The sequence below is a fragment of the Psammomys obesus genome, unplaced genomic scaffold, assembly GCF_907164565.1.
Source record: "Psammomys obesus unplaced genomic scaffold, mPsaObe1.curated_primary_1811, whole genome shotgun sequence".
Classification (NCBI taxonomy): domain Eukaryota; kingdom Metazoa; phylum Chordata; class Mammalia; order Rodentia; family Muridae; genus Psammomys; species Psammomys obesus.
In genome coordinates, this window is record NW_026585685.1 from 6,447,362 (window position 1) to 6,466,134 (window position 18,773).

Sequence of the window (18,773 nt, forward strand, 5' to 3'; positions counted from 1 at the left end):
GAAGGAAGGAAGGAAGGAAGGAAGGAAGGAAGGAAGGAAGGAAGGAAATCAAAGTCAATACAGCCTTAAAACTATAACCATGTTTAGTCCATGGTGGTCTGATAGGATACAAGGGATTATTTTAATCTTGTATTTGTTGAGGCTTGCTTTGTGACCAACTATATGGTCTATTTTGAGGAGGTTCCATGAGGTGTTTGGATGAAAAGTTCTGTTAGGTCCATTTGATTCATGACATCCGTTTCTTTGTTTAGTTTCCGTTTTGTTGACCTGTCCTTTGAAGGGAATGGGGTGTTGAAGTCTCCCACTATTAATGTGTGGGGATCTATGTGTGGTTTAAGTTTTATTAATGTCTTTCTTTCTTCTTTCTTTCTTTCTTTCTTTCTTTCTTTCTTTCTTTCTTTCTTTCTTTCTTTCTTTCCTTCCTTCCTTTCTTCTTCTTCTTCTTTTTTTTTTTTTTTTAAACAAATATGGGTGCCTTGTATTTGGGGCAAAGATGTTCAGAATTGAGATGTCTTCTTGGGGGAATTTTCCTTTGATGAGTATGAAGTGACCTTCCCCATTTCTTTTGATTAATTTTGGCTGAAAGTCTATTGTATTAGATATTAGAATGGCTACTCCTGCTTGTTTCTTGGATCCATTTGCTTGGAAAACCATCTTCCAGCCCTTTACTCTCAGGTAAAGAGCTATCTTGGGATGGAGGTGTGTTTCTTGTATGCAACAGAATGCTGGGTCTTGTTTATGCATCCATTCTGTTAGCCTGTGTCTTTTTATTGGAGAGCTAAGTCCACTGATGTTGAGAGAGACTAATGACAAGAGACTGTTGGATCTTTTTATTTTGATGTTGGTTGTGGTAATGTGTTTGTGTGCTCAGCTACTTTCAGTTTTGCGGTAGTGAGGTTTATTTATTTCCTGTGTTTTCTAAGTGTAGTTAGCTTTCTTGGGTTAGATTTTTCCCCAGGTGGTCCTGCAGAGACTGATGTACCAAGGACCATGCATGAAGAGGATCTACAGCCCCTGCTCAGATGTAGCCAACTGGTAGCTCAGTCTCTGTGTGGGTTCCTGAGTAAGGGGAGCAGGAGGCTGCCTCTGTCAGGAACTCGGTTGCCTGCTCTTTGACCCCTTGCTCCTGGTGATGCAGCATTGTTAGGCCACAGAGGAAGAGGATCCAGGCAGTCCTGATGAGACTTGATAAGCTATAGGCGGATGGCAGAGGAGGAGAAGTCCTCCTTTAAGTGGACTAGAGGAAGGGGGTGGGGAGGGAGAATGAACATAGGTTGGGTGGAACTGGGAGGAGTTGAAAGAGGGGGCTTCAATTGGGATATATAATGAATAAATTGTAAAAAAAGAAATTAAAAATTACTGAAAGACTCTACCTAGCAGTGTTTCAAAGCAGACACTAAGACTCATAACCAAACCCTCGGCAGAGTGCAGGGAATCATATGAAAGAAGGGAAGTTAGTATGATATGGAAAGGATAGGAGCTCCACAAGGACCAAATATATCTGGGCACAGGGTCTTTTCTGAGACTGACACTCAACCAAGGACCATCTATGGATATAACCTAGAACTTCTGCTCGGATGTGGCCTGTGGTAGCTCAGTAACCAAGTAGTTTTCCAAAGTAAGGGGAACACGGACTATTTCTAATAGGATCTCAAGGGCAGGCTGTTTGACCCCCACCCCAGGGGAGGAGCAGTCTGTTAGGCCACAGAGGAGGACTTTACAGCCAGCCCTGAAGATACCTGATAAAACAGGGTCAGATGAAAGGGGAGGAGGTCCTCCCCTATCAGGGGACTTGGAAAGGGGCAGGGAGGAGACCAGGGAGGGAGTGTGGGGTTGGGGAGGGAATGAGGGAGCGGGATACAGCTGGGACACAGAGTTAACAAAATGTAACTAAAAAGAAAAATAAAATAAAAAAAAAGAAATTAAAAATTAAAAACTATGAACCTAATTATTTGCAAAACTATAATTTTATGTGTATTAATATAATTTACATGCTATTTTACTTGCCTAAAACATATAGTAGTTCTGTAATACTTTATTCATTACTATATTACAGCTGAACTGTGTAAAATGTCAGTTTGAACATTCTTTTTTAATATAATTTTTTATTTATTACAATTTATTCACTTTGTATCCCAGCTGTAGCCCCACCTTCATTTCCTCCCAATCCCACCCTTCCTCCCTCCCTCTTCTCCTCCCATGCCCCTTCCCTAGTCCACTGATAATGGAAGACCTCCTTCCCTTCCATCAGACTCTAGCCTATCAGGTCTCATCATGATTGTCTTTCATAGTCTTCCTCTGTGGACTGGTCAGGCTGCTCCCCCTTCAGGGGGAGGTGATCAAAGAGCCAGCCACTGAGTTCATTCATGTCAGAGACATTCCCTGTTCCCCTTACTAGGGTGCCATTTGGAGACTGAGCTGACACAGGCTACCTCTGTGTAGGGGGTGCAGGTCATCTCCATGAATGGTCCTTGGTTGGAGTATCAGTCTCAGAAAAGATCACTAGGCCCAGTATTTTGGTTCTGCTGTTCTCCTTGTGGAGCTCCAGACACTTCCAGGTCTATCTTCCCCTTCTTTCATAAGATTCCCTGCACTCTGCCCAAAGTTTGGCTGAGTCTCAGCATCAGCTTTAATACCCTGCTGGGTAGAAAATTCTTAAAATATAAATAGTAGATGAAAAGACATTGTTAACCATTATCTGCAGGGATTCGTAAGCACTCCCTAAGATCCAAAAAGCTGCAAATGGATTATATAAGCTTATCTTACAAAGTAAAAGCCAGAAAATAATTTCTAATGGCCAATATGAAATAACAAAGGTAACACTCTTCACACTATGGAAATTGCTAGAACACTGGGCAAAAAAAAAAAAAAAAAAAAAAAGAGAGAGATAATTATTTAGGCAGCAGAAAATAAACAATGAAGGATGGTAGCATGTGAATAAAAAAGACATGAAGTGACTCACAGCTCCTTGGCTTTCTCTCTGAAGATAATTTTCAGGTTGTGCTATGGGGAGAATGAATTCAAACAGCTTTGGAAATACACCAGAGGAAAGGGAGTGAGGCAATGACAATTCCAGAAATCTTCAGAGGGATGACTTGAGTCTGGAACCAATAGTAAGCCAAACTCTCACTCAATGACTTACAGGGAGCAGATGGGTATTGCCAGTGTATCTAGTCTTTCTGGTCTAGGTGCATGTTCTATTCAGTGTTTTTTCTCAGCATGATTAAACTCCACGTACTATCAAGAGCAATTCATTTGATAATATACTCTTTGAAATGTATCAAAAAGACTAACAAGAATGTAGATTGAACTACATGAGATAAAGGAAAACATATGAGACCTATATGCTGCTCAAGTACCAGGACTCACATGGTGATAGGAAATAGGGTTCTTTTTTGTTGTTGTTTTTTTTTTTTGGTGAAACAGCAGGCATTCACTAGATACCTCAGAAATTTTACACTTTGGCAGAAAATCTAACAATCCCCTTAGTGATATTTTTCATATTTTTCAACATACAGCTTTTAAAAAAAATGGCTATGGCTGGTGGGGTTGCTCACATCTTTAACTCCAGCAGTCATGTGGCAGAGCTCTGTGAGTTTGAGACCAGTCTGATCTACATAGTATGTTTAATACCAGCCAGGGCTACATAGTGAAATCCTGTCCCACAAACAGAAGTTATAGAATGTGAAGCTCAACACAGACTTGCAAAGACACCTGTCCTATTATAGTTTACATTGTATCTAGTTCCCCAGAGGGAGAAAATAGTGTTTTGTTTTCTTTACGTTTCACTTTTTATGTGCAAGGGTGTTCTGCTTGTTTGCATGTCTGTGTACCAAATGAGTGCCTGGTGTGCACAGAGCCAGAAGAGAGCACCCGATTCCCCAGAATTGGAGTTACAGATGGTTGTAAGCCAACCCTGGGTTATCTGCAAAGCAACCGGTGCTCTTAACCTCTGAGCCGCCTCTCCAGCCCTGACACAGTGATTTTTCTTCATGTCATTATGGTTACATTTATATTATATAACATGGACTGAGGAAAGAACAGATCAGCAGTGAAGGAGTTAGAAAGCCACATCAGTAGCGCAGTGAGAACTAATGAAGACCTATACAGCAGCACTAGGGCTGAGAAGGGGGAAGTGCTTCTCTGAAGGTTCTAACTGACCAGAGGTGATTTTTTGAGAAAGAAGAAAGGCTAAAGAAATGTCTAAGTTATCTAGCTTGAGGAAAAAAAAAAAAAGTGTCTGATAGGACACTTGCAAGTGAAGCAGGTTTGTTGTTTGGAGAAATTTGAAATTCTTCTGGAAAAAGCATGTAACAGAATTTGATAGCTATTTTTTTAAATTATTTTAACTTTTATTAATTACAGTTTATTCACTTTGTAGCCCCCCTATAGCTCCCTCTCTCCTCCCCTCCCAATCCACTCATAAGGGAGGTCCTCCTCCCCTTCCCTCTGATCCTAGTCTATCAGATCTCATCAGGAGTGGCTGTACTGTCTTCCTCTGTGGCGTGGTAAGGCTGCTCCCCCCTCAGGGGGAGGTGACCAAAGAACAGGCCAATCAGTTCCTGTCAGAGACAGTTCCTGTTCCCATTACTATGGAACCCACTTGGACATTGAACTGCCATGGGCTACCTCTGTGCAGGGGTTCCAGGGCATCTCCATGAGTGGTCCTTGGCTGGGGTATTAGTCTCAGAAAAGACCCCTGTGCCCAGACTTTTTGGTTCTGTTGTTCTCTTTGTGGAGCTCCTGTCCCCTCCAGGTCTTATCTCCCACTTCTTTCATAAGATTCCCTGCATTCTGCCCAAAGTTTGGCTATGAGTCTCAGCATCTGCTCTGATACCCTGCAGGGTAGAGCCTTTCAGAGGCCCTCTGTGGTAGGCTCCTGTCCTGTTCCCTGTTTTCTCCCTACTCCAATGTCCATCCTCTTTGCCTTTCTGAATGGGGATTGAGCATCTTAGCCAGAGTCCTCCTTCTTGATTAACTTCCTTAGGTATACAGATTTTAGTATGTTTATCTTATATTATATGTCTAATATCCACTTATGAGTGAGTATTATACCATCTGTCTTTCTGCTGCTGGGATACCTCACTCAGGATGATCTTTTCCAGATCCCACCATTTACCTACAAATTTCATTATTTCCTTGTTTTTTATTGCTGAGTAATACTCCATTGTGTAGATGTACCACAATTTCTGTATCCATTCATCAACTGAGGGGCATTTGGGCTGTTTCAGGTTCTGGCTGTTACAAATAAAGCTGCTACAAACATGGTTGAGCAGATGTCCTTGCTGTATACTTGAGCATCTTTTGGATATATGCCTAGGAGTGGTATAGCTGGATCATGAGGAAGCACCACTCCTAATTGTCTAAGAAAGCGCCAGATTGATTTCCAAAGTGGTTGTACAGGTTTACATTCCCACCGGCAGTGGAGAAGGGTTCCTCTTTCTCACATCCTCTCCAGTATGTGTTGTCACTTGAGTTTTTCATCTTAGCCATTCTGATGGGTGTAAGTGAAATCTCAGGGTCGTTTTCATTTGCATTTCCCTGATGATTAAGGACGCTGAAAATTTAAGTGTTTCTCTGCTATTCGATGTTCCTCTATTGAGAATTCTCTGTTTAGCTCTGTACCCATTTTTTAATTGGATTAGTTGATTTATTGCTGTTTAACTTCTTGAGTTCTTTATATATACTGGTTATTAGCCCTCTGTCAGATATAGGGTTGGTGAAGATCCTTTCCCAATCTGTAGGCAGTCGTTTTGTTTTGACGACAGTGTCCTTTGCTTTACAGAAGCTTTTCAGTTTCATGAGGCCCATTTATTGATTGTTGCTCTGAACCTGTGCTGTTGGTGTCCTGTTCAGGAAGTTGTCTCCTGTGCCAATGAATTCCAGGCTCTTCACCACTTTTTCTTCTGACAGTTTTAGTGTGTCTGGTTTTATATTGAGGTCTTTGATCCACTTGGACTTTAGTTTTGTGCAGGGTGATAAGTATGGATCTATTTGCATTTTTCTACATGTAGACATCCAGTTAGACAAGCACCATTTGTTGAAGATGCTATCTTTTTTCCATTGCATGCTTTGGAATCTTTGTCAAAGATCAGGTGTCCGTAAGTGTGTGGGTTTATTTCTGGGTCTTCTATCTGATTCCACTGATCCACCATTCTGTTTCTATGCCAGTACCATGCAGCTTTTATTACTGTTACTCTATAATACAGCTTGGGATCAGTGATGGAGATACCTCCAGAAGATCTTTTATTGTAGAGGATTGTTTTAGCAATTTTGGGTTTCTTGTTATTCCATATGAAGCTGAGAATTTTTCTTTCAAGGTCTGTAAAAAATTGTGTTGGTAATTTGGTGGGAACTGCATTGAATCTGTAGATTGCTTTTGGTAAGATGGCCATTTTTACTATGTTAATTCTGCCAAGCCATGAACACGGGAGTTGATAGCTATTTTTAAAACTCAAGTTTGGAAGAGCCCACAAAAATGGTAGCAATTAAAAACTACAGCAGTAGATGAAATCAACCAAAGAACATTCAGTGAAAAGTGAGGAAAGCTAAGGAAGAGGGTTGACAGTAACTACATATCATAGAGACAGTAAAAAAAGGTGAGGTATGATAAGTTTCTGCTGGACAAACTTATGTAGGTAGCCTCTGTATGTACTGGGTGGTTCTCTCATGTACCTGGGAACAATGCTGATGGCTAAATACGGGAGCATTTGGGCACAAAGACTGCTCTATCCTTATGCTTCTTAAGGGATTATGGTGATCATGACAGTATGTGAACTCACTAGCTTTCTAACATGTCTCTCATGAGGTAGTCACAACACAGCAAATAGTGAACTTGTTTATATTCCACAAATGCCTCTTGATTTTCTAGGGAAACAGGAATTAGGGAAAGTATTCATAGACGATCAAATTACTTGGGGAGAATTCTCCAACAACAAAATATTTAGCTTCGGTTCCTTAACAAAACAGTTAAGATATCCAACTTTTTTTTATTTTTCACATGCTGTACTTACAGAACATGGGTTGTGAATACACACACACAGTGGCACATCTATAAAAACAGAACAGCTTGTACAACAAGCATATACATACAACTTACCAGTAACTAGATTAGTAACAAGATTTAATATAAGAGTAACTAGATTTAATACTTTTTTTCTAAAGGGAGTCACTTCTAACACATTTCTGCCAAGTAAGAAAAACACTTTATTCTTCCATGCAAACTATGTCTTTTTATGGACAGCTCTTGTGTCCTGCACTCCCAACAAGCATCAGAAAATATTGTACTTTGGCAACGACTACTGACAAATACAAAGGACAGGACAAACATGGCACTCTATTCAAGTTTTAGGTTAATCTTGACTGCTTAACGTTATGGTTCAAGCTGTATTTTTTTTTCCATTCTTCCTTTAGTAAAACTAGTCTTATAAAATAATGTAACTTGCTTGTCTCTACAAAGCAAATAAGCTCTAAATTTGTTTTCTGTATTTTAAAGACACATATACTAAAGAACCACAGAGGTAAGTTTTTCTTGCAAATTGAACCTAAAATATAAAATTCATTAAAGGAAACCAGGTATTTGAATAGGATGAGAAATTTTAAACATTTGAGCTAAACTTTAACAGTAGAGTCCCCAAAGGTACTCTCCTTGCAACTGCTTATTATCTTTAACCTTATTCACTCATTCATTTATAGACAATCTCACTATGCAGCCTTGGCTATGTAGACAAGGCTAGCCTTCAACAGAGATCTGCCTGCTTTTGCCTTGATATTCTCTCTCTCCCTCTCTCCTCCTCTCTCTCTGTCTGTCTGTCTATGAGACAGAGTCTCTCTATTATGTACCCCTGGCTGTCCTGGAACTCACTGTAGACCAGGCTGGCCTCAAACTCAGGTATCTACATACATCTGTCTCCCAAGTGCTATGATTAACAGCATGCACCACCACACCTGAGCCAGTATTTTAAAACTGCTAAGTGGGGCAGAAACTGGAGCTCACTCTTTGAATATATGGCATATAGCTCTGGGTTGGATTCTCAGCATTGTAAAACAAAATGGAACAAAATTCTGGCAAGTGGCCATAGCATGTTTCAGAGATGAGGAAATGCATACAGAAACCATGACAAGATTTAACATTCTAAAACAAACAACTACTTTAATAGTGTAACATAATGAAAACTACAGTTTTCTAATATGAAACTCTGTAACTATTATCTCATTGAAAGCATTCTTGAAACCTTCATTTCTGTAGTTTCTAATACTCTCCAGAAGAGCACACTTGGTAAAGGAAGTGTATACAGAAGCTGGAGAGGAGGGGAAAGGAGCCATGTGCTGTTAAGTGGTGGACTGGGTCTCAGAACACTTTTTATGCTCACTATGTACCAAAACCCACAGATGCTCAAGTTCTTATATACCACAATAACTGCATATAAACTACATATATCCTCCTATATACTTTAAATCATTTCTAGATTACTTGTAACACCTAATAAAAGTCAATATTATGACCAGTTTTAAGAAAATGTAAATGTTATAGAAGTCATAACCCTTATGTGTTATTTAAGGTATGATATAACAAGAAAAATATTGCACACATTCAGTACTGAAAAAAACTTTTTTCTAAATATTTTTTATTCATGGTTGATTGAAGCGAGCAATGAGTTCAGAACCTAAAGGTACAGCATGCCAATTCATTTCATCAAACTATATGGCCTAAAAAAAAAAAAAAAAAAAAACATTAAACATTAACTATGTGGCTCCTTAAAGGAAATTTTTCCTAATTCCTGCTCCAGTTCATCAGAGGAAATACTAATATATCTGTCGGACTGGACAAGAAAAGGGTAAATGTTAAAACAGAACATTAAAAAAATTATTAACTTCAATGATTACTGTCTGTCTACCGTGTACAAAATATTGTGTTAAGCACTTTATATGCCTTAATATTTTAAATTCACACAACATTCTCAGTATCATCATTTTATCCCAATTATCCTCATTTTAAAAAGATTTCTTTTTATTTTATGTGTAAGGATGTTTTGTCTGCATGTGCATCTGTGCACCACATGTGTGTAGTATCGAAGGAAAGCAGAAGAGGTTAGTGGAGTCCTGGAACAGGAGTAACAGACAGATGTGTTCTATTCATTTTAACACATTACGTGTAAACTAAGCAAGCTCCTCAGAGGTGGAGGGCTGATTTCATTTAGATGAGAAATGACAACTGCAAATCTGAGAAAACTATTTGAGAGACAAAAACATTTAAGAGAAGGAAATCTAAAGAAGCAGTTAAGAGACCCTGTGAAAGGCTTTAAAATAAATGTTTCAAAACTTTTCGAGGTTATAATGTTTACTTTAAAAGACCTATTGGCATCTTATAAAACATGGTTATCTATATAAAAAGTTGGTAGACAGGATGAAGAGGGAAGCATGGTTTAAAATAAGAGTAAGTTACTGAGTTTATAAACTGAGCCCAGAGTGCAGAAGAAAAGGACACAGACAGGGCACATGTAGTAGTAGCGTGCTGTGGTTTGAGTATCAGCTGTTCTCATGTATTGGAAACGGAATTCTCAAAGCTGTATCTTAAGAGTATAATATTTGGGTTAGAGAGATGGTTCAGTGATTAAGAGCACTGGCTATTCTTCCAGAGGACCAGGGTTCAATTCCCACCACCCACTTGGCAGCTCACCCCTGCCGGTAATTCCAGAGCTTCTGACACTCTCACACAGACATACATGAAAGTAAAACACCAATGAACATAAAAATAAAAATAAATTATAAAAAAAGAATATTTTAGAAGAGGGAATGAATCATGAGGGTTTTGATCATTAACAAAGATTTACTGATTTTCTGAGGATTGGCTTTGTTATATAAAAGTTTTCCTTTTGCTTGTGAAAAAGATAATGATAATAAGCATTTCTCTATATACATAGAAAATTTTCAAGCCTAAACAACCATAGAACACGTAATACAAACTAGTTGCTAAGGGATGGCTCAGTGATAAAGGGTGTGCTGCAGGAGCCTGAGGGCCTGAACTTACGATATTCCCAGCACGCACAGGTAACAAGTCAAATATGGTGATATGGGTCTGGTGGTGTCTGCCTGTAACTCCAGGACCAGTGAGGCGGGGGGTGGGCAGAAGGGAGCTTGGGAGGGGCGAGAAGCAAGTAGTTGAAGGGCTGCCTGGCCAACCAGTTTCACAAAGTGAGTTCCAAGTCCAGTGGAAATCTATGTCCCCTCTAAGTAAGATGGAAAACAATAAATGCCCACATCTGACATCAACATCTAACTCTAACAGATAACAAGCATACTTGTACCCTACACACACCTACATCTACCCAATAAATTAAAAACGTGCACTCACACATACACACGCACGCACACACACACAAAAAGCAAAAAGCAAACAAACAAAATTCATTTAACCAGACTCACAAGCTGAAAAATCAATAATTAGGTCCAAACTGGACCCCCAAAATGGTAGTGTTTGTGACACTGTCCTCAATAGAAGGATTCTAGCCTGGTAACAGGACTGCTATATTGGGTAACCAGAAGCTTAAACTATGCAATCCTCAAAAATCTCTGTTAGGCAGGTGTCTATTTACCAGCAATATCACTACCTCCTTTATCTGCCCACAATGGTCTACCGCCTCAGCCTGTATCAGCTCAAAGACCCCCCCCCACACACACACACCCCTACACCTCCAAACCCCATCCTTGCTAACTACTTATGAAATCTGCTTACTTTCCAGCACACTGCTGTCCTCTACTCTCAGGGGCTCCCCCATTAAACCTTTCTTCCTACCCATAGGATGGCCCGGTTCAGTGCTTTCACTGCACTCTCACTTACAAACAAGAGAGTGGTAAATAAACAAAGATATTGTGAATAATGCAAAAGAGGTCAGTAGTCACAACACAATGAAAAGAAGCCCTAAGACCAATTTGTAAACTACATATAGTGAACATTTATTTTATGGGAAGTCCATGTTGGCAAATACAACATCTAGAAAATATATACTTAGATGTAGAAAACACAGTTTTTTTTTTTCTTTTTGCCTTTTCCTGCTTTAAATGTTAAAATTAAAATGGAAGAACTTTTTTACTAACAAGCCACTAAAACCAGAGTTAGACAGGGTCATGGAGCCTCCTCCGAACTCTACTTCACACAACACTCCACTCCACTTCTGAGCAGCTGAACGGTCAGAAGTTCCTTCCACCGCTCTGGGCCCTGCAGTGGCCACTAGCTGGTTTCAGTTTTGCCTACTGCTATAAATAAAACAAAGAGAACTCCTCCTCCACTTCTATACTTCAAACATTTGAAGGTTTTTTTTTTTTTTAATTTCTTTCTCAGTCTCTGTATGTATTCCTTTGAAGTAAAGCAGTCTTCTTTTTCTAATGTTTTAAAACACATTTCTGTTATCACTCTGGTCTCTCATGCAAAAGCTTCAGTCTCTCTTACTTTTTTAAATATGTACTTTGTGCTTAGGATGTAGCTTGGTGGCAAGGTCATTTGCATACCATTCATAAAATTCTGGGTTCAATCCCTGGCAGTTTATCAACAAACAGAAACCAAACCAACAACAAAACTATCTCATGGTTGCTTAATACTCTTGGGAGTTAACTCCCTTTAACAAAAAGAGTGGTCACTATCACCTTAATCTACAATTAAGTTACTTGAGTATTTTCCTCTGTATTCCTAAATAAGATTTATGAGGCTGCTTCTTCATTTTTGGTTTCAGATATCTATGGGTTGAGAATCCTTCCTCCAAAGTGTCTGGGAACAGTGGTGCTTAAGACTCTGGACTGCAGATCTACACTTATATAATTTGGAGCTCTGTTACTCAGTTCTCGTAAGGAAATTGGCTTAGAACACCTAATCTTCTGCAAGCCGTTTAGTTGAGGAGGAAATAGAACCTTTACTATAAGGCTGATGACTGTGTCTGGTTTTGTATTTGTTGTTGTTACTGTTGGTTTTTCTGTTGTTGTTTTAAAGGGAAAAGCAATAAATTATAACTCACTTTTAGTGTCATCACTTTTAGTGCAGGTACAGAACTTTTAGCATATCCAATAATCCTTGGGTTCAAAGCATTTCTCTGCATTTTCCTTATATACACATTAACTAGAAACACAAATTATACTGTTTTAAAGAAATTTATCCGTCTATATCATCTAAATAAATCTCTGTCAGGATCTTTAGTAAGAGGCAGGTTGTGTTGGCATGTATCTTTAGTCCCAGCACTCAGGAGGGAGAGGAAGATGGATTGGAGGCCACTCGGTCTACCTACATAGCTAGTTCCAGGCCAGCGAAGGTTACAGAGCGAGATCCTGCCCAACAGAAAGACAAACAGACAAACGCCACTTGAATGATAGCTAATTTGTTGATTAAATCTTAGAAATTCCTAAATATTCAAGTAAAAGATTTTCAAAGGTAACAGTAAAACTTCTGTTGAGTTTGACAAGCGGTCTGGAAAGCTTTAACATATTATGTGACAATAAAATAATTTACCATTGAATTTATTCACTGAGCGAAATGTTATTGTATGTGATAGTTAATCTTAGTGGTCAACCTGATTGGGTCTGATTGGGTCAGCTAAGAGACATGCCATTGGGTAGGTTAAGGGTAATTTCCTAGAACGATTAAGGGAGAAAATCTTCCTTCCCTTGAAGTGGACAGTACCTGCCAGCAGAGGCTCAGATATCTTCTTGCTCACTAGTTTTCTAATATAATTTGTCTATTTAAGCTTATTTTTATTTATCCAAATATGTTTTATATAACAATTTTATATATTTATAAACAAATACATTTAGTTTCTAAATCATTTTTCCTTTCAAAGAGAATGGCAATAGTTCTTCATCTCATTTTCTTTTTCTTAAGCAGCACAGTGAAACAGTTAAAAACCTAAACACAAAAGTCATACCGGCTCATCTCCTAACCATGACCATGTTACCTCCTCATTCTGTGCTTCAGATATTCATCTGCAAGTGGTCTCTATTTCAGTTGTGAGAACTGACTGAATTAGTATGTACCAAGGATTAGAATATTGAGAGATTCGCAGGAAGTTCTATAATGCTAAGTATAAAATAATGCTAACATTCTTACATTTTAAATGAAAATTTCCAAAATATTCTGTTCCATATATAATAATGATAAAGTATAAAGTCAATGGGGGATCCAATACAGCCCTCTACTGTTGTGGTTGGTCCCTGTTTTCAGTATCTTTTTTTCCTTCTCAACTGAGGTTTTTGTTTGTTCAACTATGACATGTGTTTGCTTCTGTCAAGGGACTATCTCTGGCCAGAATTACTGTAAACCATATTATTATCTTAGAACTATCTACAAACTAACTAAGAGATGCAAATCTCACAGAGATTGGGTTATAATTATAAAATGTCGGGGGTAACTGCTCCTCTCTCCACCTCTCCCCATCAAATCAACTCAGTCAATTTTTCTTGTAGTTGGCCAGGGTTGGGGACCACATCTGATGAGCCACTTTCTAATGGAGTTAGTCTCCTACCAGTATGTCTCCAAGACAATGTAAGCAACCCCAAGAGTTCAGTAAATGGCCTCATGACAAAAACAGGTTGTGGTAGTTCTCCTAGCTTTCACTTCTTAAGCCTGTATAGAGCACGTCCTCTAAAATATCCACCCTGGTACTGGGCTCAGTGGTGGAATGCTTAGGTAGCATGTGCCTAGATCCAGGATCAATCTGCACCACCACAGGAAAAAAGAAATAATAAAATTTAAAACAGTTTCCAGCTCTCAGATGAAAAACACTACATTTTCTGCCTTTTTAAGTTATTAAGTTATTTTCATCTGAGGGATAAAGGGACTTAGCTTATCACTTGAACATGAGCCCCCTAAGTTTTCCCTTCAGAACCCTTATATTTATAAGCATTTCTAGGTTATAGCCAATTAAGAGCACACATTCTTTTAGTTATCAAATGTTATGGCAAGGTTTCTCAAACCTTAAACGCTAATGAAAAATTTTCTTGGAGAGGAATACACAAAGTAGTGAAAGAATTGCATGCCTTTGCAAAGAAGAATGCGTCACAAACATACAACTTCAGTTCTAAGTGTTCCTTAGGATTACAGTTATAAAAATATATCTTTGCTTAAAAATTCTATATGGTCAACACACATCTTCACAAGCGAGCAGTTAAGAATCTACATTAAAAAAATTCCTTTGTAATATTCTGAAGAAGAAATTGCACAGCTGAAGTTATGAAGATACCATCCTAAAGTGATAATTTCATCCCAAAGCAGTGCCTTGCATTTTGTGTCACCATTTTTTTTTTTTTAATTTTTCTTCTAACTCACACATATACAACTGAGTTTGGGGCATTTTCATCCCCTATCACCCTTTCTCCTGCAGAAACCCTTCTTCCCAATAATCTTTTTCTTAACATTAATACCCTTGTTGGGGGGTAGCTAGAGTTTAATTAAGGTTGCTTGCATGGACAGCAGTCACTTACCGAAACATGAGAAAATATCCATTCCTACTGAGGAAAATATCAGCCCTGCCTTCAGTACCTGTTAACTATCCACAGGGCCCTCATTGAGAGGTGGTCCAAAGAGCCCCTCCTCCATGCATGAGGAAATGGTGATGAGCCCATGCCTGTACAGTCTTATTCAGGTGACAACAACTGCAGTGAAGTAATGCATACAATGGCCAGGTCATGCCCAGAAGTACTGGCTCTTAAATTCTTCCTGCTCCTTCTCTGCTCTGTCACTACTTTTTAAAAGGTAGAGTAAGAGACGAGGACAGCAGTATTAAAATTGCCTGGATCAAGGATCAGTTATCCTTCAGCTATGAAACCTATCTATTCCTTTTTTATTACCAAGATAATAGTCTTAAACAGCCATTATTGCTCTTCTAGTACTTCTGAGCCTCATAACTAAGTCGTTGTTGCTTAATCTCACAGTACACTGGCTCTATACTGCAACCAGAATGATCTTTTCAGGATATATATCTATCTTACTTTGGTCATTGTCTTAGTTAGAACTGTCAACCTGACATAGCCTACAGTCATCTCAGAGGAAAGCCTCCACTGAGGAATGACCGAGATTGTCTCGCCTGTGGCCATGTCTGTGCCAGATTGTTTTATTAATTGATGTGTAACCCACTGTGAGTAGCACCATCCATGCACAAGTACTCCTGGGATTTTAATAACAAGGTTAGCTAATAAGCACGAGCCTGCGAGCAATCCAGCTGCTGGATCACTGGTTGTACATCACTGGTTGTGAGTGACATCTCTGGTTGGAGGCAATACTGCAATGAAAAGCCAGATGTCCTGCCTCCAGGTTCCCACCTTACGTTCCTGCCATGACTTCCCTCAATGATGGACTGTGATATCTTTTCCTCCCATGTTGCTTTTGATCTGTGTTTTATCACAGCAAGAGAATAAACTGACATTACCATCTTCCTTAAAAAATAAAATGGCTTCCTTTTGTTCCTGGGATAAAGATTAAACCTGGAACAAGTTTAAGGCTCTTAACAACTGACCCCTTTGTACTCTATCTTGCTCTGTACTCATACTCATACTCCTTACCAGGCACCCTGATTCTCTCTTCAGTTCCTATAATCTGACATGTTTGCCTTTCCCAACAGATTGCACAATAGCACAGCTACTTCTTTTTCCTGAAATGCCTTTTATCTCCCTTCTCCACTTAGTTAATGCTAACTGTTGTCCTTAGATAAAAGCATATTACTTCCATAAAATATACTTTTCTAGAGCTGGGGAAATGGCCTAGTGGGCAAAGTGCTTGCCATGCAAGCATGAGGATCTGAGTCTGAATCCCCTAAATCCATATAAAGCAGGTAACAGTCATATATTCATCTATAATCCCAGTACTTCTACAGTAGGTTGGAGGGCAGAGAGAGAAGAACCCCTGGAAGACTTGTGAGCCACCTTACCTAGTATGCCCTGCACAGAGACAAACAACAAGGAGACCTTGCCTCAAGGAAGGTAGAAGGTGAGAACCAATACTTGAGATTGCCCTCTGGCCTGGTCCCATAGTGAGACCCTGCCTTTTAATATCACTGTTAAGCAAAGCAATCTTAAGGCATTGTCTTACTAGCTAATTCTAGATCTGACGTAGAGGAGCTGATAGAGATGTGCTGCATGGCTGAATACTGCACCATACCATATACATAGTCCTAAAATGACAGTTTTGTATCAAGTAATATAAAATCTAATTTAGGAAAAAATTCATTCTAGATTTTTTTTATCCCTAAAAGAAAACTAAGAAAATATTTTTGTGAAATAACTTTAAACAGACATGTTTTTCTTACCATGAATTTTCATGCTATAAAAGAAGTGAGTTGGCAAGATTGATTTTGTCACTGGTTTGTTTGCTTGTCTGAAATGACTTGCAATATACCCCAGACTGGCTTCAAACTCCATCTCCTACTTCAGCCTTCTGGGTAATGAGTTTACAAGTGTGCATCACTAAATCTGCAGATATGCTGGTAACCTCAAATTACACTGAGACAGATTTGATAACTTGAAAAAAGAACTAAAACTGAAGGGCTGGGGGCACAGCTGTACACCAAAGTGTAGATCTGAACTTCAGCACTAGAAAAGAAAGAAAGAGAGAGAGAGAGAGGAGGAAGGAAGGAAGGAAGGAAGGAAGGAAGGAAGGAAGGAAGGAAGGAAGGAAGGAAGGAAGGGGAAGGGAGGATAGAGAAGGAAAGGAAGGAAGGAATTGTCTTGTTTTATGTATATGTCTTGTTTTAATGTGTTAAAAGTCTCAATTATTAATGGAGTAGTTTAAATTGTAGGTGATCAAGGTTACAGATTACATCATTTTGTTTTCTAGAAACAAAAATCTTTAAAAAATGAAAACCTCAAAAGTAATTTTTACATTAAACCAAATTACTACTCCAGAGTAAAACATACTTCTCATAATAAAGTGATTTAACATTCATCCAGAAGGGATGATCTTTGTCAAGTGTCTATGACTGTAACTTCTAAATGTCTAGTGCTGAGAATGCCTCTAATTAACAGAAGGAAGAACAGTACCATATCCAAAAATATCCTGTACTCTGCCTTTGGGGACAACATGTGCTCTTGGATCCATGAGCTACCAAAGCCCAGTGAATGCCTGTATCCTGTTTAGTAACATAGGAAATCATCACAAAGTGTAATGGCTAAGTGACAGACATGGAGATGGGGCACAGTCAAACAAGACATTTATTAATAAACTAGGCTGAAAAGCCCGTGTGTGTGTGTGTGTGTGTGTGTGTGTGTGTGTGTGTGTGTGTTTAGTGTGTAGCAGCATATGTATATGTAAACACAAGTCAATGCTGGTGTCTTCTACCACTTCTACAGTATGCTCTGAGGCAGGCTCTCTGAACCTGAAGCTCACTGGTTAGGCAAGATTAGCTGGGACCCTGCTTCGTATTCCCCAATAGAAAGGACTACACGTGTACACTACCAGCCTAGCTTTTACACGGGTACTAGGAATCCAATTCAGGTCCTCATAACTACAGAACAGGTATGCTACTGACTGAGTCAATCTCCCCAGTCCCCACTCTAAAAAACCTTAAGATTAATATTTTGAAGGCTGACCGAAACACTTAAAAAATTTTAATGAAAGATACACTTGACCAGTTTAGCTAAATTCTGCTAAGCACAACTAAATTATGTCCAATTCTGGAATCCACTGGTAGATATACTTCCATGGGAGCATTATACTTTAATTCTGTCCCTTAGCAGGACTGCCAAATAAACTATGTATTTATAATCTTAAAATGAAGAAGCTAGAGTTTAAAGTCATTTTTGGGGCAAGAAGATCACTGTCATGAAGTTTCTGAATGATCTGTCTTTTACTTTTGGAGACAGATCTATCTTGACCCTACACTGAGCTCTGGCCTCTTGAGTGCTAGAATTGCAAGCATAAGCTGCTACACCCAGAAATAGCTTTATTTTTAATAGACTGTTTCCTTGTGACCTTAAAAAGTAAAGTTTTGAAACCATGTGACCAGCAGCAACTGAATTTTATTTAGTATTCTGTCATTTAAGTAATTCTGTCATTGTTTTGAGTAAAAAAAAAAAAAAATTAAACATATTATTGTCCCAATTATAAAGGGGAACTACAAAAGGATGTCGGGTTAGATGCCTTAGGTAGAAAATAACTAGGATGCCATATCCAAACCTGTCTCTAGGGTTTAAATGATATTAGCTCTTCAACACATTACATTTTGTTACATAACAACAACAAATAATACCAGCAAACACTTCCTGAGTGCTTAGAATAGATAACTCATACTAAGAGGACTGAGAACATAGCTTAGTAGCAATGTATCTGCTTAGTATATGTAGGCAAAGGCACTGGTTCAATTCCCAGCATCACCTGGGTGGGAGGAAGTCACAATAGGAGATAGGAGCTAATTAATAAATAACATGCTCAAGAGTCCACATCTAGGAAGAAAAGCCATGATTCAAACTCAAACAATTTGATTTCAGAGTTCACTGGCTAACACAATGCTAACTTGCTTCTACTCATTCATATGTACGTAAGTTCACCTTTGGATGGAAGGAGACTGAGGAGTGGGGGGACATGTAAAGAGTAGATATCACTATGTATTGTATGTATTACCTGAAGACCAGGAGAGGAAGTATAGGTAGAGGAGTATAACAGATGCGGAAGAAGGAGAAAGAAGGAGGAAGAGGGAAGAAGAAGAAGAAGGAGAAAGAAGGAAGAAGGAAGAAGAAGGAAGAAGAAGACGAAGAAGAAGGAGGAGGAGGAGGAGGAGGAGGAGGAGGAGGAGGAGGAGGAG

General features: G+C 39.0%; 1 protein-coding gene across 2 annotated transcripts in view; it reads right to left on the reverse strand.

Moving 5' to 3' along the window:
- The window catches only part of Rap1a (RAP1A, member of RAS oncogene family), an 89,404-nt gene that overhangs the window by 20,149 nt on the left and 50,482 nt on the right, over positions 1-18,773 (reverse strand). The window lies entirely within an intron of this gene.